This window comes from Ranitomeya imitator, chromosome 5, assembly GCF_032444005.1.
Source record: "Ranitomeya imitator isolate aRanImi1 chromosome 5, aRanImi1.pri, whole genome shotgun sequence".
Taxonomy (NCBI): domain Eukaryota; kingdom Metazoa; phylum Chordata; class Amphibia; order Anura; family Dendrobatidae; genus Ranitomeya; species Ranitomeya imitator.
This window is the reverse complement of record NC_091286.1, coordinates 278510074-278536680: the sequence shown is the minus strand read 5'-3', so window position 1 is coordinate 278536680 and position 26607 is coordinate 278510074. Positions and strand designations below refer to the sequence as shown.

The 26607-nt window shown below is 48.6% G+C and overlaps 1 protein-coding gene across 7 annotated transcripts in view; it reads left to right on the top strand.

Moving 5' to 3' along the window:
* The window catches only part of ROS1 (ROS proto-oncogene 1, receptor tyrosine kinase), a 416131-nt gene that overhangs the window by 185677 nt on the left and 203847 nt on the right, over positions 1 to 26607 (top strand). The gene's annotated exons all lie outside the window — the stretch shown is intronic.

Here is a 26607-nt window from a genome sequence, read left to right as displayed (position 1 = left end):
ATCATCTACATTTTGGGTAGCCAGACGAGTCCTTTTTTCTGTTAGTATTGAACCTGCAGCACTGAATACTCTTTCTGATAGGACACTAGCTGCCGGGCAAGCAAGCTCCTGCAATGCATATTCTGCCAATTCTGGCCAGGTGTCTAATTTTGATGCCCAGTAATCAAATGGGAATGACGGTTGAGGGAGAACATCGATAAGGGATGAAAAATAGTTTGTAACCATACTGGACAAATGTTGTCTCCTGTCACTTTGAATTGATGCTGCAGTACCTGTCCTGTCTGCGGTCATAGCAAAATCACTCCACAACCTGGTCAGAAAACCCCTCTGGCCAACGCCACTTCTGATTTCTGCCCGTTCTAACTCCTCTGGTCTGCTGGCCCCTGCAGCTCGTGTGAGAACGATCACGGGCGCTGTGTGCAGGGAATGCCAGAAGCAAACGGTCAACAAGAGTTGATTGTTTGGTTGCTAATATTAGTTCCAAGTTCTCATGTGGCATTATATTTTGCAATTTGCCTTTATAGTGAGGATCAAGGAGGCAGGCCAACCAGTAATCGTCATCATTCATCATTTTAGTTATGCGTGTGTCCCTTTTGAGGATACGTAAGGCATAATCCGCCATGTGGGCCAAAGTTCCAGTTCTCATATCTGCGGTTGTGCTTGGTTGAGGGGCAGTTTCAGGCAAATCCACGTCACTTGTGTCCCTCAAAAAACCAGAACCCGGCCTTGCCGCGCCACCAATTTCCAGTGGCCCCGGAAAAGCTTCCTCATTAAAAATATAATCATCCCCATCATCCTCCTCGTCCTCCTCCTCCTCTTCGCCCGCTACCTCGTCCTGTACACTGCCCTGGCCAGACAATGGCTGACTGTCATCAAGGCTTTCCTCTTCCTCAGCTGCAGACGCCTGATCCTTTATGTGCGTCAAACTTTGCATCAGCAGACGCATTAGGGGGATGCTCATGCTTATTATGGCGTTGTCTGCACTAACCAGCCGTGTGCATTCCTCAAAACACTGAAGGACTTGACACATGTCTTGAATCTTCGACCACTGCACACCTGACAACTCCATGTCTGCCATCCTACTGCCTGCCCGTGTATGTGTATCCTCCCATAAAAACATAACTGCCCGCCTCTGTTCACACAGTCTCTGAAGCATGTGCAGTGTTGAGTTCCACCTTGTTGCAACGTCTATGATTAGGCGATGCTGGGGAAGGTTCAAAGAACGCTGATAGGTCTGCATACGGCTGGAGTGTACGGGCGAACGGCGGATATGTGGGCAAAGTCCACACACTTTGAGGAGCAGGTCGGATAACCCCGGATAACTTTTCAGGAAGCACTGCACCACCAGGTTTAAGGTGTGAGCCAGGCAAGGAATGTGTTTCAGTTGGGAATGGGAGATGGCAGCCATGAAATTCCTTCCGTTATCACTCACTACCTTGCCTGCCTCAAGATCTACAGTGCCCAGCCACGACTGCGTTTCTTTCTGCAAGAACTCGGACAGAACTTCCGCGGTGTGTCTGTTGTCGCCCAAACACTTCATAGCCAATACAGCCTGCTGACGTTTGCCAGTAGCTGCCCCATAATGGGAGACCTGGTGTGCAACAGTGGCAGCTGCGGATGGAGTGGTTGTGCGACTGCGGTCTGTGGACGAGCTCTCGCTTCTGCAGGAGGACGAAGAGGAGGAGGAGGGGGTGCGAACGGCTACAGCCAATTGTTTCCTAGACCGTGGGCTAGGCAGAACTGTCCCAAACTTGCTGTCCCCTGTGGACCCTGCATCCACCACATTTACCCAGTGTGCCGTGATGGACACGTAACGTCCCTGGCCATGCCTACTGGTCCATGCATCTGTTGTCAGGTGCACCTTTGTGCTCACAGATTGCCTGAGTGCATGGACGATGCGCTCTTTAACATGCTGGTGGAGGGCTGGGATGGCTTTTCTGGAAAAAAAGTGTCGACTGGGTAGCTCGTAGCGTGGTACAGCGTAGTCCATCAGGGCTTTGAAAGCTTCGCTTTCAACTAACCGGTAGGGCATCATCTCTAACGAGATTAGTCTAGCTATGTGTGCATTCAAACCCTGTGTACGCGGATGCGAGGCTAAGTACTTCCTTTTTCTAACCATAGTCTCATGTAGGGTGAGCTGGACTGGAGAGCTGGAGATCGTGGAACTAGCGGGGGTGCCGGTGGACATGGCAGACTGAGAGACGGTGGGAGATGGTATTGTTGCCACCGGTGCCCTAGATGCAGTGTTTCCTACTACGAAACTGGTGATTCCCTGACCCTGACTGCTTTGGCCTGGCAAAGAAACCTGCACAGATACTGCAGGTGGTGCGGAAAATGGTGGCCCTACACTGCCGGAAGGGATGTTGCGTTGCTGACTAGCTTCATTGGCCGAGGGTGCTACAATCTTAAGGGACGTTTGGTAGTTAGTCCAGGCTTGCAAATGCATGGTGGTTAAATGTCTATGCATGCAACTTGTATTGAGACTTTTCAGATTCTGTCCTCTGCTTAAGGTAGTTGAACATTTTTGACAGATGACTTTGCGCTGATCAATTGGATGTTGTTTAAAAAAATGCCAGACTGCACTCTTTCTAGCATCGGATACCTTTTCAGGCATTGCAGACTGAGCTTTAACCGGATGGCCACGCTGTCCTCCAACAGGTTTTGGCTTTGCCACGCGTTTTGGGCAAGATACGGGCCCGGCAGATGGAACCTGTTGCGATGTTGATGCCTGCTGCGGCCCCTCCTCCTCCGCTTCAGAACTGCTGCCGCCTGCACCCTGTTCCCCCAATGGCTGCCAATCGGGGTCAAGAACTGGGTCATCTATTACCTCTTCTTGTAGCTCGTGTGCAACTTCGTCTGTGTCACCGTGTCAGTCGGTGGTATAGCATTCGTGATGGGGCAACATAGTCTCATCAGGGTCTGATTCTTGATCAGCACCCTGCGAGGGCAATGTTGTGGTCTGAGTCAAAGGACCAGCATAGTAGTCTGGCTGTGGCTGTGCATCAGTGCACTCCATGTCAGATTCAACTTGTAATGGGCATGGACTGTTAACTGCTTCACTTTCTAAGCCAGGGACGGTATGTGTAAAGAGCTCCATGGAGTAACCCGTTGTGTCGCCTGCTGCATTCTTCTCTGTTGTTGTTTTTGCTGAAGAGGACAAGGAAGCGACTTGTCCCTGACCGTGAACATCCACTAACGACGCGCTGCTTTGACATTTACCAGTTTCACGAGAGGAGGCAAAATAGCTAGAGGCTGAGTCAGCAAGATAAGCCAAAACTTGCTCTTGCTGCTCCGGCTTTAAAAGCGGTTTTCCTACTCCCAGAAAAGGGAGCGTTCGAGGCCTTGTGTAGCCAGACGACGAACCTGGCTCCACAGCTTCAGACTTAGGTGCAATATTTTTTTTCCCACGACCAGCTGATGCTCCACCACTACCACTACCCTCATTACCAGCTGACAATGAACGCCCCCGGCCACGACCTCTTCCACCATACTTCCTCATTGTTTTAAAAACGTAAACAAACTAACGGTATTTGTTGCTGTCACACAAATTACACGGTGAGCTATAACTTCAGTATGATTTAGCTACCCCTTTACAGGTGAGTGAGACCACAACGAAAATCAGGCACAATGTTACACACTCTGTTGTTGGTGGCAACAAATGAGAGAGATGCCACACACGCAGGACTGTCACTGAAGCACAAATGTAAATATTAATCTCCCACTGATTTGATTTTTTTTTTTTTTAAGGGAGACTTTAGGAAAAAAAAATAATAGAATAAAATGATTTTTTCAGGAAGAATTTAGAAACCAAATAAAATAAAATGATTTTTTCAGGGAGAATTTAGAAAACAAATAAAACAAAAAAAGGCTTTCTATGGCCCACTGAGTGAGAGATGACGCACACAGGAGTCAGGAGTGGCACACAATCCCAGAGGCCAATATTTATCTCCCACTTTTTTTTTTTTGTTCCAGGGAAAATTTATAAACCCAATAAAAAAAATAATAAATAGGCTTTCTATGGCCCACTATCTGAGAGACAGAGAGAGATGGCACGCTTAGGACTGGCACACAAGCCCAAAGGCCAATATTAATCTCCCTTTTTTTTTTAAGGGAGAATTTATAAAACCAAAAAAAAATAAATAAATAGGCTTTCTATGGCCCACTATTTGTGAGAGAGATGGCACGCTCAGGACTGGCACACAAGCCCAGAGGCCAATATTAATCTCCCACTTTTTTTTTTTTTTCCAGGGAAAATTTATAAACCCAATAAAAAGAAAAATTAAATAAATAGGCTTTCTATGGCCCACTATCTGAGAGAGAGAGATGGCACGCTTAGGACTGGCACACAAGCCCAAAGGCCAATTTTAATCTCCCACTGATTGATTTATTGATTTTTTCAGGTAGAATTTAGAACCCAAATAAAGCAAAAAAAAAAAAAAATGGGCTTTCTATGGCCCACTGAGTGAGTGATGATGCACACAGGAGTCAGGAGTGGCACACAAGCCCTGAGGCCAATATTTTTCTCCCACTGATTGATGTAGTGATTTTTTCAGGTAGATTTTAGAACCAAAAGCAAGCAAAAAAATAAATAGGCTTTCTATGGCCCACAATTGGAGAGAGAGAGAGAGATGGCACACCCAGGAGTCAAGACTGGCACACAAGCAGAAAGGGCAATATTAATCTCCCACTGATTTGTTTTTTTTTTTTTTTTTTCAGGGAGACTTTAGGAAAAAAAAAAATAGAATAAAATGATTTTTTCAGGAAGAATTTAGAAACCAAATAAAATAAAATGATTTTTTCAGGGAGAATTTAGAAAACAAATAAAACAAAAAAAGGCTTTCTATGGCCCACTGAGTGAGAGATGACGCACACAGGAGTCAGGAGTGGCACACAAGCCCAGAGGCCAATATTTATCTCCCACTGATTGATGTAGTGATTTTTTCAGGTAGATTTTGGAACCCAAATCAAGCTAAAAAAATAATAGGCTTTCTATGGCCCACAATTGGAGAGAGAGAGAGAGATGGCACACCCAGGAGTCAAGACTGGCACACAAGCAGAAAGGGCAATATTAATCTCCCACTGATTTGTTTTGTGTTTTTTTTTTTTTCAGGGAGACTTTAGGAAAAAAAAAATAGAATAAAATGATTTTTTCAGGAAGAATTTAGAAACCAAAGAAAATAAAATGATTTTTTCAGGGAGAATTTAGAAAACAAATAAAACAAAAAAAGGCTTTCTATGGCCCACTGAGTGAGAGATGACGCACACAGGAGTCAGGAGTGGCACACAAGCCCAGAGGCCAATATTTATCTCCCACTTTTTTTTTTTTGTTCCAGGGAAAATTTATAAACCCAATAAAAAAAATAATAAATAGGCTTTCTATGGCCCACTATCTGAGAGACAGAGAGAGATGGCACGCTTAGGACTGGCACACAAGCCCAAAGGCCAATATTAATCTCCCTTTTTTTTTTAAGGGAGAATTTATAAAACCAAAAAAAAATAAATAAATAGGCTTTCTATGGCCCACTATCTGAGAGAGAGAGATGGCACGCTTAGGACTGGCACACAAGCCCAAAGGCCAATCTTAATCTCCCACTGATTGATTTATTGATTTTTTCAGGTAGAATTTAGAACCCAAATAAAGCAAAAAAAAAAAAAATGGGCTTTCTATGACCCACTGAGTGAGTGATGATGCACACAGGAGTCAGGAGTGGCACACAAGCCCTGAGGCCAATATTTTTCTCCCACTGATTGATGTAGTGATTTTTTCAGGTAGATTTTAGAACCAAAATCAAGCAAAAAAATAAATAGGCTTTCTATGGCCCACTGAGTGAGTGATGATGCACACAGGAGTCAAGAGTGGCACACAAGCCCTGAGGCCAATATTTTTCTCCCACTGATTGATGTAGTGATTTTTTCAGGTAGATTTTATAACCCAAATCAAGCAAAAAAATAAATAGGCTTTCTATGGCCCACTGAGTGAGAGATGACACAGACAGGGATGGCACTCTAGCAGAAATGTCAATCTTAATCTCCCACAAAAAAAAAAAAAAAAAACAGGGAGTGTCCTTCAATTACTATCTCCCTGCAGTAATCTCAGCCAGGTATGGCAGGCAGCAATAAGGAGTGGACTGATGCACAAATTAAATAAAAAGTGTGTACAAACCAAAAAGATAGCTGTGCAGAAAGGAAGGAACAAGAGGATTTGTGCTTTGAAAAAAGCAGTTGGTTTGCACAGCGGCGTACACACAGCAATGCAGCTATCAGGGAGCCTTCTAGGGCAGCCCAATGAGCTACAGCGCTGAGGGGGAAAAAAAAAAATGTAGCTTCCACTGTCCCTGCACACCGAAGGTGGTGTTGGGCAGTGGAAATCGCTACAGCACAAGCGGTTTGGTGGTTAATGGACCCTGCCTAACGCTATCCCTGCTTCTGACGAAGCGGCAGCAACCTCTCCCTAAGCTCAGATCAGCAGCAGTAACATGGCGGTCGGCGGGAACTCCCCTTTATAGCCCCTGTGATGCCGCAGACAGCAAGCCAATCACTGCAATGCCCTTCTCTAAGATGGTGGGGACCAGGACCTATGTCATCACGCTGCCCACACTCTGCGTTTACCTTCATTGGCTGAGAAATGGCGCTTTTCGCGTCATTGAAACGCGACTTTGGCGCGAAAGTCGCGTACCGCATGGCCGACCCCGCACAGGGGTCGGATCGGGTTTCATGAAACCCGACTTTGCCAAAAGTCGGCGACTTTTGAAAATGAACGACCCGTTTCGCTCAACCCTAGCTATAACATCACCCCAGAGGACCCCTAAAAGCAGCGTCGGTCCCCCCTGACCGAATACCACAGGTGGCGTCACGAACATAAACTTTATTCCCTTTAAAGACCTTTCCGTTTTACATGGGCACCCAGGGCCATGGACCGGGTCGTAGCACCGTGACATCCCCCTGTGAACACCACCGGACCCGGTACCGAGTACCCCATGGCCCTGGCGGGCGCCTCAGGGACAGCTGCAGGAGCAGGGAGAGTTGCTTAATACAGTCTCTAGACAGGGCTTAGGGCTTTGCAGTCCGTTGCAAAATATATAGCTGATGCAGTTGACCACATTCTTTTTTTGAGGTGAAAAAATTTACTATATTGTCATCCATAGAGTATTACGTGCTCTGTAGTACATTTCTATGCTATATAACATTCCAAACAAAGTTGAATTTTTTTCTGGATTTAATTAGTCATCCATGAAGTATTAAATGCTTAGTGTCTGACAAAGATTACAAAATCATGCAAGACTCCTGTGGGAGAGACTGGTGGAATATCAGAGCCACACCAAGCTGGCGCAACAGTGGAGGTGGCAGGAGCCTGTGGTCTGGAAGTGGCTACTTTCCCAGAACCACCAAGGCTCAAACCCAGGCTGCAACCTTCACTGCTGGGATTCTTATGGACTGCAGATGGGAGAGCTAGGATGCAGCAACTATTCAGCGGAATGCGGGGCGTAGGCTGGCTGGAAGAGAGAAGGAAGCGAACCACAGCTGAAGACATGCTAGATGGCTCACTAGCCACAAGGTACCAACAGATGGCATCCCAGGAGTAGGTTTTTATGTATTATCGGTAATGGAGATGGGGGTCCATTGAAGAGTTTGGGACACCCCGCCATTAAATTTTGTTCGACCAGCAGGCAGTAGAGATGAAACACTTGCTGCAAGAGCTGCTGGCTGGAACTAGGGTCCAAATAAATGGGCCTGGGAGAGGTTCCTTTATTTGGATCAAAATGAGGCTACCACCCCTGTGAGATCGGACTGTCCATGCGGTTCCCCACATCCTCTGCTGGAAAATGCGATGGTGCAGGTGACACAGGGAGCTGTCACCTATTTCCACATGTCGGGGGCTTCAGCACTACCCAAAGTCACGTCTCTAATGGCCCAGGCACCTAGGAATCAGGCTCCAGGAAGCAGGGGGAGGCAGTCCCCCCAGCCTCCCGAGGAAGGAGAAGAAAAAGCGGACAGATGAAGAGGATTACTGTATTACCCTCCTTATAATAATTTACACTTTATGCGTGTAGGAGACTGGAGTACATCAACTACACTTTCAAAATATTTGAATGAGGCCCACCAGTTGTTGCCATTCAGGGGTCTATGCATGACTTTATTACCCTCCTTATATTTTTTCCCTAGCATTGCACTTTGTGCAAAGCCTTTATTAGTGTAGAAGTGCCACACACCCACGCTTTCTTATTTTTTTATGAGGCACTTCAGTTCGTGTCTTGAAGGATGTATGGATGACCCAGCTTGTAATTGTTGACAGGCTTTGCACTTTGTTCAGAAGTTTTATGAGTGTAGAAGAACCACAAGTACATTTTGTTCACAATATTTGAATGAGAAACTACAGTTTGGTGCCTTCAAGGATCTGTGAAAAACCCTCTTTATAATTTTTTTCTGGCTTTTCACTTTGTCAACTACAATTTCAAAATATTTACATTCAAAAAATTTTCTGGATTCGATTAATCATCCATAGAGTATTATTTGCTTTGTGTTAGATTTCAGTGATATCTAAAACTGAAAACAATTAAATTGCAGATAGTCATCCATACAGTGTAACATGGTTATTGTAAAATTACGGTGGTCTCCTACTGTCTCTTTGCAATGACGAATCCTCCTGGTTCTTCAGCACGTGGTCTCCTGATCTGTGCACAAGAAGCAGAAAGTTCAGTAGGCAAGGTCGCATTAGAAGCACACAGTCCAGTGGACACAGCCACAGGCACGGGCCGGTCCTTAGCAGGCACTGCAAGAATGGGACTAAGCAGTGCCCCCGCGGTGGTGAGCAGAGCCAAGGTATGGACTCTATCCTGGTCACTACCCGGTGCAGATGTCTCCCTGGCTGGAGGGTGGAATGTGTCGGAAGTCTTGCTAGCTGGGAATATAGGCACGGCTAGCTGGCATGGGTCCATTGAGAGGGAGTCAACCATCTCACTGCTCACAAGCTTATTCCCCGCCAAGTGTTCTGTCTTCCTGCTCAGACTGCTATTTATGTTGGACCCACCCCCATCAGTCGGGTGCCCTGAACTGCTCTTGTCAGAAATCTCTTCCCCCTGAAACAATGGTGACAGCCCCGATGGTTCCGGACATGGAAGAGAAACCATTAGCTTGGCTCTCCTCTCTAAACTCCTCCACTCTTTTTTCTTGTCATTCCACGGGCGAGACTCCTCGAGGAGTGTGTGACCGTCTTCTCTTTTTCTGTGTGGATTGTTGCCAGGCAAAATTTTCTTGGCCATAGCGATTGGGGGGTTTGCTAGCTGTTGTTCGTTCGGAGCGTCTCAGATCAGGAAAAGTAGTGGAGCTCTCTTGTGGGGCCAAATCCAGCTGTGGGGGAAGGGCCGTGGATGAGCTTGTATCCTCTGTTTCCAACCTCTCGGAGCTTAATCATTCACCCCTTCTTTGTCCTCTGCTTCTACCGGCATATGGACCATCTCAGGAGCCTCGGGCTCCTCTTCTACTTGGACAGGGTTCTTAGACAGGCAGGGTCAGAGCACATTCTGGTGAAGAGTTCGAGTGAGGGCATCTTCTTTCCCTTCAGGCTGGAATTCATAGACAGGTCCTTCTAGACTAACTATTCTCTTCACCCGATACGTATCTTTCTCCCAAGGATTTTCCAGTTTGTCTCGAGGGCGCTTCTCCCGCACTAAGACATGGTCTCCAACTCGAAACTCCAACTGTTCCTCCGGATGGGGTCTTCTCTGCGTGTTCTAGCTCCTGTAATCTGGTCTGGACCAACCGGTGTAAGGTCTGCAGACAATGTCGATGTTCTCGAACCCAGGAGGACACCCCCGTCCGTGGGTAGTCCTCTTCTGGGTCCAGTACCAACTCGGTGATTCCTTTACTTTCTCGGCCGAACAGAAGAGAGTAAGGTGTATATCCCATGGTTTGATGTACTCGATTATTATATACCCACACCAGTTCAGAAAAGTACTCTGGCCACTGGGCCTTCCGATCTTTCTCTAGAGCTCTTAGCATCTGAATCAGTGTACGGTTAAATCGTTCACATGCACCATTACCTTAAGGATGGTATGGAGTGGTGCGGGACTTGTCAATCCGGTACAGATGGTGCAATTCATCCATTACTCTTCCTAAGAAACAAGCTCCCTGATCGGAGTGAATTCTCTTCGGACACCCATATAAAGTTCTTACATGTTGTGTGGCAGCGGACTCTGCAGTCTGATCCTGGTGTAACAGGCCAGATTAACCCCCCACCCAGAATATACCCGGGGTTAAAGTGGCCTAGGCCAAACTATACCCCGGGGTATAAATTGGACAAGTCCAGATTATACCCCTCTGGGCCAGATTATACCCCGGGTATATTCTGGCCTAGCCCAAACTATACCCCGGGGTACAAATTGGACTAATCCAGATTATACCACAGCTGCTGTAGATCAGATTTTTCAGCCTTTTTGAGAACCATTGAGTGATATAATCAATAACGGAGCCCCAGGCAGCAAACGGGGCCCCAGACAGTGCCAGGGCCCAAGGCAGCGCACAAGGCCCCAGGCAGTGCACATGGCCCCAGGCAGCACACAGGCACCCCAGGCAGCGCACAGGGCCCCAGGCAGAGTACAGGGCCCCAGGCAGCACACAGGGCTCCAGGCAGCGCACAGGGGCCTCATGCAGCACGTGGTGCCCCTGGCAGAACACAGGGCCCCAGGCAGCGCACAGGGCCCCAGGCAGCACACAGGGGCCCCAGGCAGCGCACAGAGCCTCAAACAGCGCACGGTGCCCCAGGCAGTGCACAGGACCCCAGGCAGCCCACAGGGCCCCCAGGCAGCCCATAGGGCTCCAGGCAGCGCACAGGGGCCTCAGGCAGCACAAGGGGCCCCTGGCAGAGCAAAGGGCCCCAGACAGCGCACAGGGGCCCAAGGCAGCACACAGGGCCCAAGGCAGCACAGAGGGGCCCCAGGAAGAGCACAGGGGGCCCAGGCAGCGCACAAGGCAATAGGCAGCAGAGAGGGGCCCCAGGCAGCACAAAGGGGCCCCAGGCAGCACAGAGGGGCCCCAGGAAGTGCACAGGGGCCACAGGAAGTGCACGTGGCCCCAGACAGTGCACAGGGCAACAGCCAGCGCAGAGGGGCCCCAGGCAGCAAAGAGGGGCCCCAGGAAGAGCACAGGGGCCACAGGAAATGCACGGGGCCCCAAGCAGCATACGGGGCCCGAGGCAGGGCACAGGACCCCAGGCAACCCACAGGGGCCCCAGGCAGTGCACAGGGCCTCAGGCAGCACACGAGGTCCCACGCAGCGCACGAGGCCCCAGGCAGCACACGGAGCTCCATTCAGCACATGGGGCCCCAGGCAGAGCACATGGCCCCATACAGCGCACAGGGCCCCAGGCAGCGCAAAGGACCCCAGGCAGCCCACAGGGGCCCCAGGCAGCCCGCAGAGCCCCACGCAGCGCACAGGAGCCTTAGGTAGCACACAGGGCCCCAGGCAGAACACAGGGCCCAAGGCAGTGCACAGGGCCCCAGGCAGCACACAGGGGCCCCAGGCAGTGCACAGGGTCCCAGGCAGCACACAGGGGCCCCAGGCAGCGCACAGGGTCCCAGGCAGCACGCAGAGGCCCCAGGCAGCACACAGGGTCCCAGGCAGCACAGAGAGGCCCCAGGCAGCACAGAGAGGCCCCAGGCAGAGCACAGGGGCCACAGGAAGTGCATGGGGCCCCAGGCAGCGCACAGGACCCCAGGCAGCCCACAGGGTCCCCAGGCAGCCCATAGGGCCCCAGGCAGCACGCAGGGCTCCAGGCAGCCCACAGGAGACCCAGGCAGCCCACAGGACCCCAGACAACCCACAGGAGCCCCAGGCAGCCCACAGGACCCCAGACAACCCACAGGGGGTCTCAGATAGTGCACAGGGGGCAGAGACAGTGAGCAAGGGGGTAAGAGATAGCGCGCAAGGGGGGAAATAGACAGAGCACATGTCCCCTGTGCGCTGTCTGGGACCCCCTGTGCACTATCTGGGACCCACTGCACACTGTTTGGGACCCCCTTTGTGATGTCGGGGGCCCTGCTCTTGAGTATATCACTCAATCCTGTAAGGCTAGTTTCACATTTGCATACAGCCGTGCGCATGCATACGCTCTCAGTGAAGCCTTGACCACTGCTGCACCCCGCCGGTTAAGCTCCACCCACATTCTTTTTACGTTGCTGCAACCCGCAGCGAAGGCAACAAGTTGGATTTTCTTGCGTTCACCGAATCGTCAAAACAACGCATGAGGACGCAAACACAAACATCTGCAGGGCCTGCGTACCCAATGATAAAGATAGGGTACGCTGGCCGCATGCGGCCGTATGCGTACCTGGGCAGAGCTTAACTGGCGGGCATGGCAGTGGGCAGGGCATCACTAAGAGCATACACAGCCGTGCGCAAATGTGAAACTAGCCTATGATATCTAGGGCCCCTGTGCCATGTGCGATGTCTGGGGCCCCTGTGTGATGTCTGGGGCGCCGTTCTTGAGTACATCACTCAATGGTTCTCATAAGCATGAAAAATCTGATCTACAGCAGCAGGGGTATATTCTGGCCCGGAGGAGTATAATCTGGCCTAGGTATAATATACCCATGGTGTATACTCCTCTAGGGCAGAAATTGTGCTAATGTAAAGTAGACATGTGGGAAATGTTATTTATTAACTATTTTTTGTGACATATCTCTCTGATTTAGGGGCATAAAAATACAAAGTTTGAAAATTGCAAAATTTTAAAAATTTTCGCCATATTTCCATTTTTTTCACAAATAATCGCAAGTCATATCGAAGAAATGTTACCACTAACATGAAGTACAATATGTCACGAAAAAACAGTCTCAGAATCAGCGGGATCCGTTAAAGCGTTCCAGAGTTATAACCTCATAAAATGACAGTGGTCAGAATTGTAAAAATTGGCCCGGTCATTAAGTACCAAATTGGCTGTCACTAAAGGGTTAAAATACCAATATATCAAACCCCGGCTGTTTCTGCCTCGTGATAAAAATTTCCCACATACCAAGTAAACAATGAAGGACAGCATCCAATCCAGGTGAAAGTGTTCAAAAATGGATTCCTTTATTTGCCAAAGTATTTTGCTATTCTGTTGGAAATAATTTCCCACATGTCTACTTTACATCAGCACAATTTTGGAACCAAATTTTTTTTTTGTTCGGGAGTTATAAGGGTTAAAAATTGACCAGAAATGTCTCATTTTTACAACACCATTTTTTTTAGGGACCACATCACATTTGAAGTCATTTTTAGGGGCTTATATGATAGAAAATAACCAAGTGCGACACCATTCTAAAAACTGCACCCCTCAGGGTATGTGCACACGTCAGGATTTCTTGCAGAAATTTCCTGAAGAAAACCGGAAACTTTCTGCAAGAAATCCGTATTTTTTTTTGCATTTTTTTCCCCATTTTTTTCGCGGTTTTTTTTAGCATTTTGCAAGCGAAATTAGCTAGCAGAATGCTAAAGTTTTCTAAGCGATCTGTAGCATCGCTTGCAAAACTGACTGACAGGTTGGTCACACTTGTCAAACACTATGTTTGACAAGTGTGACCAACTTTTTACTATAGATGCTGCCTATGCAGCATCAATAGTAAAAGATAGAATGTTTAAAAATAATAAAAAAATAAAAAAATGGTTATACTTACCTGCAGACAGCCGATCTCCTCAGCGGCGTCCGTTCCTATAGATGGTGTGTGTGTGCAGGACCTTCGATGACGTCGCAGTCACGTGAGCGGTCACATGAGCGGTCACGCGACCAATCACAAGATGGCGACGTCATCGCAGGTCCTTCACACAGAGCATCTATAGGAATGGAAGCGGCAGCATGCACCGATGAGAGGCGGGAGGACTCTGGGGCCATCAGAGGGTGAGTATATGACTATTTTTTATTTTAATTCTTTTTTTTTTACCAATTATATGGTGCCCAGTCCGTGGAGGAGAGTCTCCTCTCCTCCACCCTGGGTACCAACCGCACATAATCTGCTTACTTCCCGCATGGTGTGCACAGCCCCATGCGGAAAGTAAGCAGATCAATGCATTCCTAGGTGTGTGGAATCCCCGCAATTCCGCAAATTTAATGAACATGTTGCTTTTTTTACCGCAATGCGATTTTTTCGCGAAAAAAAAGCAACATTTGCACAAGAAATGCGGAATGCACTTTAAATAATAGGAGGCATATGTAAGCGTTTTTTTTGCGTTTTTATCACGTTTTTATAGCGAAAAAACGCGAAAAAAACTCGAAAAATACTGTACGTGTGCACATGGCCTCAAGGTGCTCAAAACCACATTCAAGAAGTTTATTAACCCTTTACGTGCTTTACAGGAACTGAAACAATGTGGAAGGAAAAAATGAACATTTAACTTTTTTCTTGCAAACATTTTACTTCAGAACCATTTTTTTTTAATTTTCACAAGTGTAAAAACAGAATTGTAACCATCAATGTTGTTGTGCAATTCCTCCTGAAAACGCCGATACCCCATATGAGCTTGGAAGTGAAGGAGCGCCGTTTGACTTTTTCAATGCAGAATTGGCTGGAATTGAGATCGGATGCCATGTCACGTTTAGAGAGCCCCTGATGTGCCTAAACAGTAGAAATACTCCACAAGTGACACCATTTTGGAAACTAGACCCCTTAAAGGGAACCTGTCACCCCGTTTTTTGAGATTGAGCTATAAATACTGTTAAATAGGGCCTGCGCTGTGTGTTCCTATAGTGTATGTAGTGTACCCCGATTCCCCACCTATGCTGAGAAATAACTTACCAAAGTCGCCGTTTTTGCCTGTCAATCAGGCTGGTCAGGTCGGGAGGGCGTGGTGACATCGCTGGTTCTTCCTCAGCTTTACGTTGGTGGCGTAGTGGTGAACAAGCAGCGCGCGATCTGCGCTGCAATCCCTTGCATCGGTGGGGGCGGCCATCTTCCTGGGGCCGCGCGTGCGCAGATCGAGTGCTCTGCTGCACGGGGCTTCAGGAAAATGGCCGCGGGATGCCGCGCGTGCGCATTAGAGATCGCGGCGGCCATTTTCCCAAAGCCGAGATGCAAACTCAAAAAACGGGGTGACAGGTTCCCTTTAAGGAACTTATCTAGATGTGTGGTGAGCACTTTGAGCCCCGATGCGCTTCACAGAAGTTTATAACGTAAAGCCGTGAAAATAAAAAATCGCATTTGTTTACACAAAAATTATCTTTTCGCCCACAAATTCTTATTTTCACAAAGGGTAACAGGAGAAATTAGACCACAAAAGTTGTTGTGCAATTTCTCCTGAGTACTTCGATTCCCCATATGTGGGGGTAAACCACTGTTTGGGTGCACCGCAGAGCTTGGAAGAGAAGGAGTGCCGTTTTACTTTTTCAATGTAGAATTGGCTGGATTTGAGATTGGACACCATGTTGCGTTTGGAGTGCTCCTGATGTGCCTAAACAGTGGAAACCCCCCACAAGTGACACCATTTTGGAAACTAGACCCCTTAAGGAACTTATCTAGATGTGTGGTGAGCACTTTAAACCCCCAGGTGCTTCACAGAAGTTTATAACGTAGAGCCGTGAAAATAAAAAATCGCATTTTTTCTACAAAAATGATCTTTTTGCCCCCAAATTTTTATTAACCCTAATCTCAAATCTAACCCTAATCCCAAACGTAACCCTAATGCCAACCCTAATCCAAACCCTAACCCTTATCCCAACTCTAACCCTAACTTTAGCCGCAACCCTAGCCCTAACTTTAGCCCCAACCCTAGCCCTAACTTTAGCCTCAACCCTAACCCTAACTTTAGCCCCAACCCTAACCCTAGCCTTAACCCTAGCCCTAACCCTAAATTTAGCCCCAACCCTAACCCTAGCCCTAACCCTAACTTTAGCCCCAACCCTAACCCTAGCCCTATCCCTACTTTCACACTTGCGTCGTGTGGCATCTGTCGTTTTGGACAGATCTGCAAATATGCCCGCAGGATGCAATTTTTGCCCATAGACTTGTATTGCCGACGGATCGCGACGGATGGCCACACGTCGTGTCCGTTGTGCACTGGATCCGATGTGTTTTGGCAGACCGTCATCACAAAAAAACGTTCAAGGTTACATTTTTTGTACGTCGCGTCCACCATTTCCTACCGCGCATGCGCGGCCCCCTCCTCCCCAGCGGATGCATTGAAAAGCTGCATCCGCTGCCCACGTTGTGCACAATTTTCACAACGTGCGTTGGTATGTCAGGCCGACGCATTGCGATGGCCCCGTACTGACGCAAGTGTGAAAAAAGCCTAACCCTAACCCTAAATTTAGCCCCAACCCTATGTTAGGGTTGGCGGAACGCACCAAATGTATAATTTATTAAATGGAATTGGTGCGTTCGCAACCCGGGATCCACCGTGCAGGAAAGCACCTGCTGCTAAATAATGGCGGCTCTATATGGCGGTATATACCAACTCTGTTAGCTTCACAGAGTAACCGCGAGAGGAAAGCTCTGTGCCCTGTTAGACTTTCACAGAGGCACAGGCCAACTACCCAGATGTGAGCAGTGAGTGGTCATGCATGCATACAAAACTCCTCGCCGGAGATGCCAGCATTCTAGGGGCTTATTTCAGCCGGGTCCCTGAACACATTCAAACACATGACCACATTGGCGCAAAGCATATAGCATAAGACGATACTAGCGCATGGCCGTGCGGTCATGCGCAGTTTATATAGTTGCAGCACAGGAAGCTGCTACTGAAGTTTTTGCCCTTTCAGGACCTTCCAGCAGGACCAATGGAAAGTGCTGCAGTACCTGAGCATGTTTTGCCCTTTCAGGACCTTCCAGAAGGACCAATGGAATGTACTGCAGCACCTGAGCATGTGACCGAACATGTGGCCCTCGACCTCCAACGGGAGACCCTGCATGCTCAGTGTGTGCAAATAAGGACTTAGTCCCAGAGAAGTCTGCTTGCCGCAGATCAGTGCAGGGTACCATAGGAAAGCCAGAAAAGGCAGTAGTGACCCTATGCACAGAATCAGCCTCAGCGAGATGCTGGGAGCGACGTCTCCGCTGAGCAGACCCCACTGCGGCCGATGCTGGATGGGAGACCGCAGCAGACACGGATCGAGATTCCCCCTGTGCAGCAGAGGAAACTCGACTACTAACATTACCCCCCCTCCTAGGGCCCCCCCCCTCCTTGAGCCTCACTACGCTCAAAAGCCGCAATAAGCAGCGGAGCCCGAATGTGCTCCACAGGCTCCCAGGTTCTATCCTCTGGGCCGTGACCCTTCCAGTCCACCAGATAAAATTTCTTGCCACGTACCACCTTGCACCCCACAATAGCATTCACCTCAAACTCATCCGTGGATGAACCCGATGTCCCAGCAGATGACTCAGAAAACCGGGACAAACGAACGGGCTTTAAGAGGGAAACGTGAAAAGTATCGGTGATACCAAGGCGTGGAGGAATAGCCAAACGGTAGACGACAGGGTTGACCTGTTCCAGAACCTTAAACGGGCCAATGTAGCGAGGAGCAAACTTAGTGGACTCAACTCGCAGCCTGATGTTACAGGCGGAGAGCCACACCAAGTCACCAGGAGCAAAGACCAGAGCGGGGCGCCGGTGTGTATCAGCCGAAACCCTCATTCTCTCCTTGGAGGCCCGGATGGCATCCTGTGTGCGGTCCCAGATGTCACGTGCCTCCACCGCCCAGTCTGCCACCCTAGAATCGGTGGATGACACGGGCATGGGCACAGGGACACGCGGATGCTGGCCGTAATTAAGGAGAAAAGGAGTCTGACCAGTGGAATCGGCTACGGCGTTGTTCAAGGCAAATTCCGCCCAATGTAGCAAAGATGCCCAGTCATCCTGCCTAGCAGAGACGAAATGTCGCAAATATGTCACCAGAGTCTGGTTGGTTCTCTCCACCAACCCATTCGTCTCGGGATGATATGCAGAGGAGAGGTTCAACTCTATGCTGAGTAAACGGCAGAGCTCTCTCCAAAACCGAGACGCGAACTGGGGACCCCGATCGCTGACAATCTTATCAGGCATACCATGTAATCGGAAAATGTGCTTAATGAACAACACCGCCAAGGCCCGTGCAGAAGGCAACCGAGGGAGCGGCACCAAATGCACCATCTTAGAGAAATGGTCGGTGACAACCCAAATAACGGAGCAGCCACGCGACGCGGCCATATGCGGCCACCAGTATGTTCTAGCCAAAAGCTCAGATGTCCTCTTGGTCCCAAAATGCCCACCCACTCTGGAGGAGTGAGCCCAAGAGAGAACCTCCGGTCGCAAGTTAGCTGGCACGAAAGTCTTGCCCGGGGGCACAGACTCTAGCGAAACCGGAGCTACAGTTCTCAGGCTCTCAGAAGGGACAATAAGACGAGGCTCCTCCTCCTCCTCCTCAGATGACACTACGGAGCGGGAGAGAGCGTCGGCACGAACGTTCTTCTCCCCGGAGAGAAAATGGAGAGTAAAATGGAACCGGGAGAAGAACAGGGACCATCTAGCCTGGCGAGAATTCAGCCGCTGGGCCGTCTGTATATACACCAAGTTTTTGTGGTCAGTGAAGACTTGGAAGGGAAAGCGAGCTCCCTCCAAGAGGTGTCTCCACTCTGAAAAAGCCAACTTCATGGCTAGCAACTCCTTGTCCCTGATGGAATAATTCCTCTCTGCTGGTGTGAAGGTCTTGGAGAAGAAGAAGCAAGGATGCTTCCGACCTTGAGCATCCTTTTGGAAAAGGACTGCTCCAGCACCAACGGATGAGGCATCCACCTCCAAGATAAATGGTTTATCTACATCGGGGCGATGTAGGATGGGAGCGCTAGCGAAGTGTGACTTAATCGAGAGAAAGGCCTTGGAGACCTCCTCTGACCACAACTTGGGATTTGCTCCCTTCTTGGTGAGGGCAACCAAGGGAGCTACCAAAGTTGAGAAGTGTGGAATGAACTGGCGATAGTAATTGATGAACCCCATAAAGCGCTGCACCGCTTTAAGAGAATGGGGTTCCTGCCAGTCCATTACAGCCTGTAGCTTGGCAGGATCCATAGCCAAACCCTGGGCAGAGATGATATAACCAAGGAAAGGCAAGGACTCCTGCTCAAACACACACTTCTCCAACTTGGCGTAGAGGGAGTTTGCCCGTAAGAGGTCGAAGACTTTGCGAACATCTCTCCGATGGGAGTCAATATCTGGAGAGTAGATGAGAATATCATCCAGATAGACTACGACCGAGGTGGTGAGCATATCTCGGAAGATGTCGTTCACAAAGTCTTGGAAAACGGCTGGGGCATTACAGAGCCCGAAGGGCATCACCAGATATTCATAGTGCCCATCCCTGGTGTTAAAAGCCGTCTTCCATTCATCCCCCTCACGGATGCGAATCAGGTTGTAAGCACCCCGCAGATCTAACTTTGTAAATACCCTTGCTCCCCGTAGCCTATCAAAAAGCTCAGATATTAGGGGTAATGGGTACTTGTTCTTAACGGTGATGGCGTTAAGACCCCTGTAGTGTATGCATGGACGTAAGTCTCCAGTCTTCTTCTGTACGAAGAAGAACCCAGCCCCTGCCGGTGACACTGACTTCCTAATGAATCCTCTTGCCAGATTCTCTTGGATGTACTGGGACATTGCCTCCGTCTCCGGGAGAGATAACGGATAGACTCGACCCCGGGGAGGCTCAGCACCAGGCAAGAGGTCAATAGGACAGTCATAGGGGCGGTGAGGCGGAAGGGTCTCCGCAGCTCTTTTGGAGAACACGTCTGCATAGGGCCAATAGTGCTTGGGAAGAGAGGAAAGATCTGCGGGTACCTGTGTAGTAGCAACCTGAACGCACTCCCTCTGACATCTACCCTCGCAGGATTTACTCCATCCCAAAATTCTCCCAGAGGACCACTCAATATGAGGAGAATGGTAGCGAAGCCATGGTATCCCCAACAGGACCTCATCAATTCCCTCAGGAATGACTAATAGGGAGATTATCTCCTGATGTGATGGAGACACAGATAGCGTGAAAGGAATGGTTTGGTGGGTAATCTGTGAAGGTAGTGTTGACCCGTTTACCACTCGAACGGTTACTGGCTTGGCGAGCATCACCAAGGGTATTGCGTGACGCTGGGCAAAAGAGGAAGACATAAAGTTACCCTCTGCCCCAGAATCCACGCATAGCTCGACCATAAGAGTGGATGGGCCTATGGTAATTGTCCCCTTGAAGGACAACTTTGAGGCAAACGTCGCCGTGTCTAGTGTACCTCCTCCAACTGCCACTAGACGCTGACGTTTCCCCGACCGCTGAGGACCCTTGGAGGCAAGATGTCCTGACTGCTGGCAAACATGATGGACCTTATGTGCACGGGCGGACTGAGACTTGGATCCCGCTCGTGTCACCTCTAAGGCCTCATGTGACTCGGACGCCTGGACTGGAGATTCCAAAGGTTTGGCGAAGGTGGGAGCCAGCCGAAACCTCTGCCTACACTGGGCTCGCTCCAACCTTCGCTCGTGAAAACGAAGGTCTATGTGAGTAGATACGGCTATGAGCTCCTCCAGTGTGGTGGGAATCTCCCTAGTGGCCAAAGCGTCCTTCACATGGTCAGCCAGCCCCCTCCAAAATACGGGAATGAGGGTTTTATCTGGCCATTCCAACTCAGACGCTAATGTCCGGAAGTGAACAGCAAAATGGCTGACCATGGTTGAACCCTGAGTCAAAGCCAGCAGTTGGAGCGCTGTATCAAGGGTGACTTGAGGTCCTAAAAAGACCTGTTTCAGAGTGTCCAGAAACCTAGGAACACTCCGCACCACATGATCGTTGCGCTCCCACAGCGGCGTAGCCCACTCCAACGCTCTGTCCGACAGGAGAGAGATTATGAATCCCACCTTTGCCCGCTCAGTAGGGAAACGTGCAGCCAGAAGCTCGAGGTGTATACCACATTGGCTCACGAAACCCCTACAGGACTTACTGTCCCCAGAGTATCTCTCAGGCAAAGGAAGGTGAGATAGGGTCGGAACAGAGGTAGCAGTGGGTAAAGCTGCTGCAGCCACGCTAGCAGCCTGAACAGCTATTGCGGTAACATCAACCGCCGAGGTTGCACGCTCAAGAGACGCCAACCGGCCCTCCAGCAGCTGGATGTACCCCTGCAATCGCTGTTCATCCGCCATTACTTAGCCAGATCCTGGCGCTAGTATACTGTTAGGGTTGGCGGAACGCACCAAATGTATAATTTATTAAATGGAATTGGTGCGTTCGCAACCCGGGATCCACCGTGCAGGAAAGCACCTGCTGCTAAATAATGGCGGCTCTATATGGCGGTATATACCAACTCTGTTAGCTTCACAGAGTAACCGCGAGAGGAAAGCTCTGTGCCCTGTTAGACTTTCACAGAGGCACAGGCCAACTACCCAGATGTGAGCAGTGAGTGGTCATGCATGCATACAAAACTCCTCGCCGGAGATGCCAGCATTCTAGGGGCTTATTTCAGCCGGGTCCCTGAACACACTTAAACACAATCTCCTCGCCGGAGGTGCCAGCATTCTAGGGGCTTATTTCAGCCGGGTCCCTGAACACATTCAAACACATGACCACATTGGCGCAAAGCATATAGCATAAGACGATACTAGCGCATGGCCGTGCGGTCATGCGCAGTTTATATAGTTGCAGCACAGGAAGCTGCTACTGAAGTTTTTGCCCTTTCAGGACCTTCAAGCAGGACCAATGGAAAGTGCTGCAGTACCTGAGCATGTTTTGCCCTTTCAGGACCTTCCAGAAGGACCAATGGAATGTACTGCAGCACCTGAGCATGTGACCGAACATGTGGCCCTCGACCTCCAACGGGAGACCCTGCCCTGGGCATGCTCAGTGTGTGCAAATAAGGACTTAGTCCCAGAGAGGTCTGCTCGCCGCAGATCAGTGCAGGGTACCATAGGAAAGCCAGAAAAGGCAGTAGTGACCCTATGCACAGAATCAGCCTCAGCGAGACGCTGGGAGCGACGTCTCCGCTGAGCAGACCCCACTGCGGCCGATGCTGGATGGGAGACCGCAGCAGACACGGATCGAGATTCCCCCTGTGCAGCAGAGGAAACTCGACTCCTAACACCCTAACCCTAAATTTAGCCCCAACTCTAACCCTAAATTTAGCCCCAACCCTAACCCTAACCCTAAATTTAGCCCCAACCCTAACCCTAACCCTAATTTTAGCCCAAACTCCTCCAGCTGCCGACCGGCAGATTATGGCGGGCGTACTGCGCACGCGCTCACCATTTTCTTACCGGATGAAGAAGCCGGCGGGCAGGAGGGCATGCAGGAGGATCCAGGGACACCGGTAAGTATAACAGGGTCTCCGAATCCGCCTATTTCTCTGTCCTCTGATGTGCGGTCGCCGGTAAACAGTTAATTACCGGCAATCGCAAACAGGGTCGGTAAAACCAACCCCGATCATGTTCTTTGGGGTCTCGGCTACCCCCGGCAGCCGAGACCCCAAAGATCTTCAGGGTGCTGGCTGGCGGGCGCACTGCGCATGCACCTGCCATTTTTTGGCTGGAACAAGATGGCTGCGCCCATCGGGAGCCACGAGGAGCACCGGGGGAGACAGGTGAGTATCCGAGACCCCAGAGAACATGATTCGGGTTTTTTTTACCGACCCCCTGGTTGCGATCACCGGTAATTAACCGTTTACCAGCGGTCGCAAAAAAACACAATTTCCTATTTAATTTCTCTGTCCTCCGATGTGATCGCACATCAGAGGACAGAGAAATGGGGTCCCTGATGGCCCCCCGATACTCACTTTTACCGACCCCTGTTTTGCGATCGCCGGTAATTAACTGTTTACTGGCGACTGCAAAAAAAAAAAAAAGTGGTGTGTTATTCTCTGTCCTCTGATGTGAAAATCCGACTCTGGTGGGTGCTATTCACTTTTTTCACAGCGCCGTTAATTAACGGCGCTGTGGTTTAAGTACCCTTAACTGCCACCGTTAAAAGGCATATCGGCGGTCGTTAAGGGGTTAATACAACGATAACTTCTAATCAATATAGAGAATTATAACAGTTTATGAACAGGCTAGAAAGTCTCTCAGTACTTAACGTTAGTGGTGTGCCCAGTTTTGGGAAACACCATGTGAGTTCTCACTTGAAACTCTGGCTCTAGCGGGGGTCACCGGGTTTTCCTGCTAGGCTGCAAGTCTCTTCCTGACATAGTCTGTTAAAGCCCGATGAGCCTCCCATGCACCAACTGGCCCCCTCCCGACTGTATTCCTAGTCCCAACTGACCCCCGGTACCATAGGTGATAGCTGGAAGTCAGGGCCCTGCTCACTTGCACCGTTCCTCCTTTCTTGCAGGTGTATCTCTCCTGTCACAGTCACCACACGGCTCGTCTTGGCTTGACTGTCAGCAAAAGTCTCTCAGACTCGGGGCAGAGACGACTGGGCCTCAACTCTTGACAGGCATAGTCCAACCTGCGCAGGACGCAGATTATGGCTCTGACTAGTGTAATCCGCACTCAGGGATATCTTCCTGGGGACCTGCCAGGTGGTGACTGACACCCAGATAGCACAGACTCCTTGCTGGCGCCAAGTCCACCTGTGGTTTGGCGCTCTGGGATTTTATATCAGGACAGTTCTTACAGAGCGTCACCTGATCTTGTCCAGCACACAAGGTTCCTCCCTCTGCAAATCTTCCAGCACACTTTGGTTCCGCTTGATTTTGGCTTGCCAGCAGATGGCAGTCTTTCTTCATTAATGGTACATCTTGCACAAATTTTACAGAGTGGTCATATTGCCTGGTTACACTGTGATATTCCAGAACTGAACTCCATGGAGTAGTCAGGAGTAAAAGTTGTTCAGTGCTTAAAAGCTGAAACCCCACCACTACTGAACAAGATACATACTGTATGTTGAAATGTCAAGATTAAGCCAAGAAATATCTGAATACAGATTTTTCAAAGTTTATATTGACCGATGAGAAGAAAGTGACTCTTGATGGACCAGATTGGTGGGCCTGTGCTTGGATCAGTAACTGGCAAAGACATCCACTTCAAATAAGACACCAGCTAGGTGGAGGTGGGCTACTCCAGAGATATTATTAAATAGAAGCTTGTGAACCTGTTCGGTTTGAACATAGACTAAAAATCAAATCCCAAATCTACTGGTAGTTTTTAGAAGACACTTTCAACAAGTAGTGGTACAGGAAAAATTCTGCATCTTTCAAAAAAACATATCTATGCAGTGTAATGCTCCATTGCATGCATCATAGGATTCTACTGCTTCAGTAAATGGCTTAAAAATGAAAGAATAATGCAATGGCACCTCCGTCTATTTATGAAAAAAATGGAAATTTGGCAAAAATGTTGAAAATTTTTAAACTTTTCATGTTTTTACCCTTAAAGGGAACCTGTCACCCCCCAAATCAAAGGTGAGCTAAGCCCACCAGTATCAGGGGCTTATCAACAGCATTCTGTAATGCTGTAGATAAGCCCCCGATGTTACCTGAAAGATGAGAAAAAGAGGTTAGATTATACTCACATGGGCGTCGTGGTCCGGGGCCTCCCATCTCCTTACGATGACGTCCTCTTCTTGTCTTCGATTTTGGGGGTGACAGGTTCCCTTTAAATCAGAGAGTCATATTGCACAAAATAGTTAATAAAGAACATTTAGCTTCTGTCAACTTTACATCAGAAGAATTTTGGAAATATAATTTTTTTGTGTTAGGACATTACAAGGGTTAAAAGTTGACGAGTCATTTGTCATTTTTCCCAAAAAATTTGCAAAACCATTTTTTTAGGGACCACCTCACATTTGAAGTGAGTTTGGGTGGTCAATATGACAGAAAATACCCAAAAGGGACACCATTCTAAAAACTGCACCCCTCAAGGTGCACAAAACCTCATTTAAATTTTTTTTAACCCTTCAGGTGCTCCACGAGAAGTAAAGCAATGTGGAAGGAAAAATGAGCATTTTACTTTTTTCACAAAAAATTTACTTTGGAAACAATTTTTTATTTTCACAAGGGTATCAGGAGAAAATTGACAACAAAATTTGTTTTGCAATTTCTCCTGAGTACGCTGATACCCCATATATCGGAAGGAAAGCCACTGTTTGGGTGCATGGCAGGGCTCAGAATGGAGGGAGCACCGTTTGACTTTTTGAACGCAAAATTGTCAGAATCAATGATGGTGCCATGTCGCGTTTGGAGACCCCCCTGATATACCTAAACAGTAGAACCCCCCAATTCTAACTCCAACACTAATCCCAACACATGCCTAACCCTAATCCCAACCCTAACCATAACCCTAACCACAAACCTAACCCCAACACACCCATAACCCTAATCCCAACCCTAACCATAACCTTAACCATAAACCTAACCCTAACACACCCCTAACCCTTATCCCAACCCTAACCGTAATTTCAACCATAACCAGAACCCTAACCCTAGCCCAACCCTAACTTTAGCCCAACCCTAACTTTAACCCAACCCTAACCCTAACTTTAGCCCAACTCTTACTTTAGCCCAACTCTAACCCTAATGGCAAAATGGAAATAAATACTTTTTTTATTTTATTATTTTTACCTAACTAGGGGGATGATAAAGGGGGTTTGATTTACTATTCTTTTATTTTGATCACTGTGATAGCGTCTATCACAGTGATCAAAGTGAACCAATAGGAAAAATTTCCTATTGTTGCTGGGCCCTGGCTGGCAGTTCTCGGCGGGAGCACTGTGCATGTGCTTGCAATTTTCAATTTTCTCTCGAAAGAAGATGCCGGCGGCCTGGGGGACTACAAAGGGGTTGCAGGATAACGGAGGTATTGGGGGAATCGAAGGGACCCCATTTCTCTCTCCTCTGATGTGCGATCACATCAGGGGAGAGAGAAATTAAATGCAAAATTGGACCTTTTTTTTGCGGTTGCCGTATTTACACTGGGGTGAGTTAACACCGACCCGAATAATGTTCTCTGGCGTCTCAGCTACCTCCCCTAGAGGAGACCCTGGATAAATTCTGACTCTGGGGCGCTATTCCCTTTTTTGTCTGCGTCGTTAAAAGGCGTATCAGCAGTCGTTAAGGGGATAAGAAAGACAAAACCTCGCTTTAAGTTTCTTAAATATTCAGGTTTCAGTTTTGCAAAGCTTTTCAATTGAACTCTTCACTCACAATGTCAATATTATATATGTGCGCTGTGTGTCCAGTGTCTCGTGTATCCTGAGGGTATGTGCCCACGATCCGTAGTCCCTATAGGTTTTTGGCCCCGTCTGACAGTGTGGGTGCTGATAGATTGACATCAATCTAATATTGATGGCTTATTTTAAGGATAATCCATGGATTTTAAAAGGCTGAATTACCAATTTAATAATAGTCTGTGCTCCGCTATCTATGCAGAAAAATTGCTGCAGAGTACTGTGAGATTCTCAGCAAAGTCCGTATGTGTTATACATACATTTTGCATGGATTTTAATGCAGCAGTTGAGACTTTGGAGAGAAGTGGAAGTTGAAGTGAAAGTGGTTGACACATGATCATTTGTGAGCAAATTGCACATGGAGTGGTCGCATAATGAGTGGAAATAGCAGAATCCTAAACGTGAGAGCATTAAACACTGCTAGCGTTCTGCATATTAGGCTCAGTGTTAAATTCTATAATTGCTTTGGACAAACTCTTCATAAT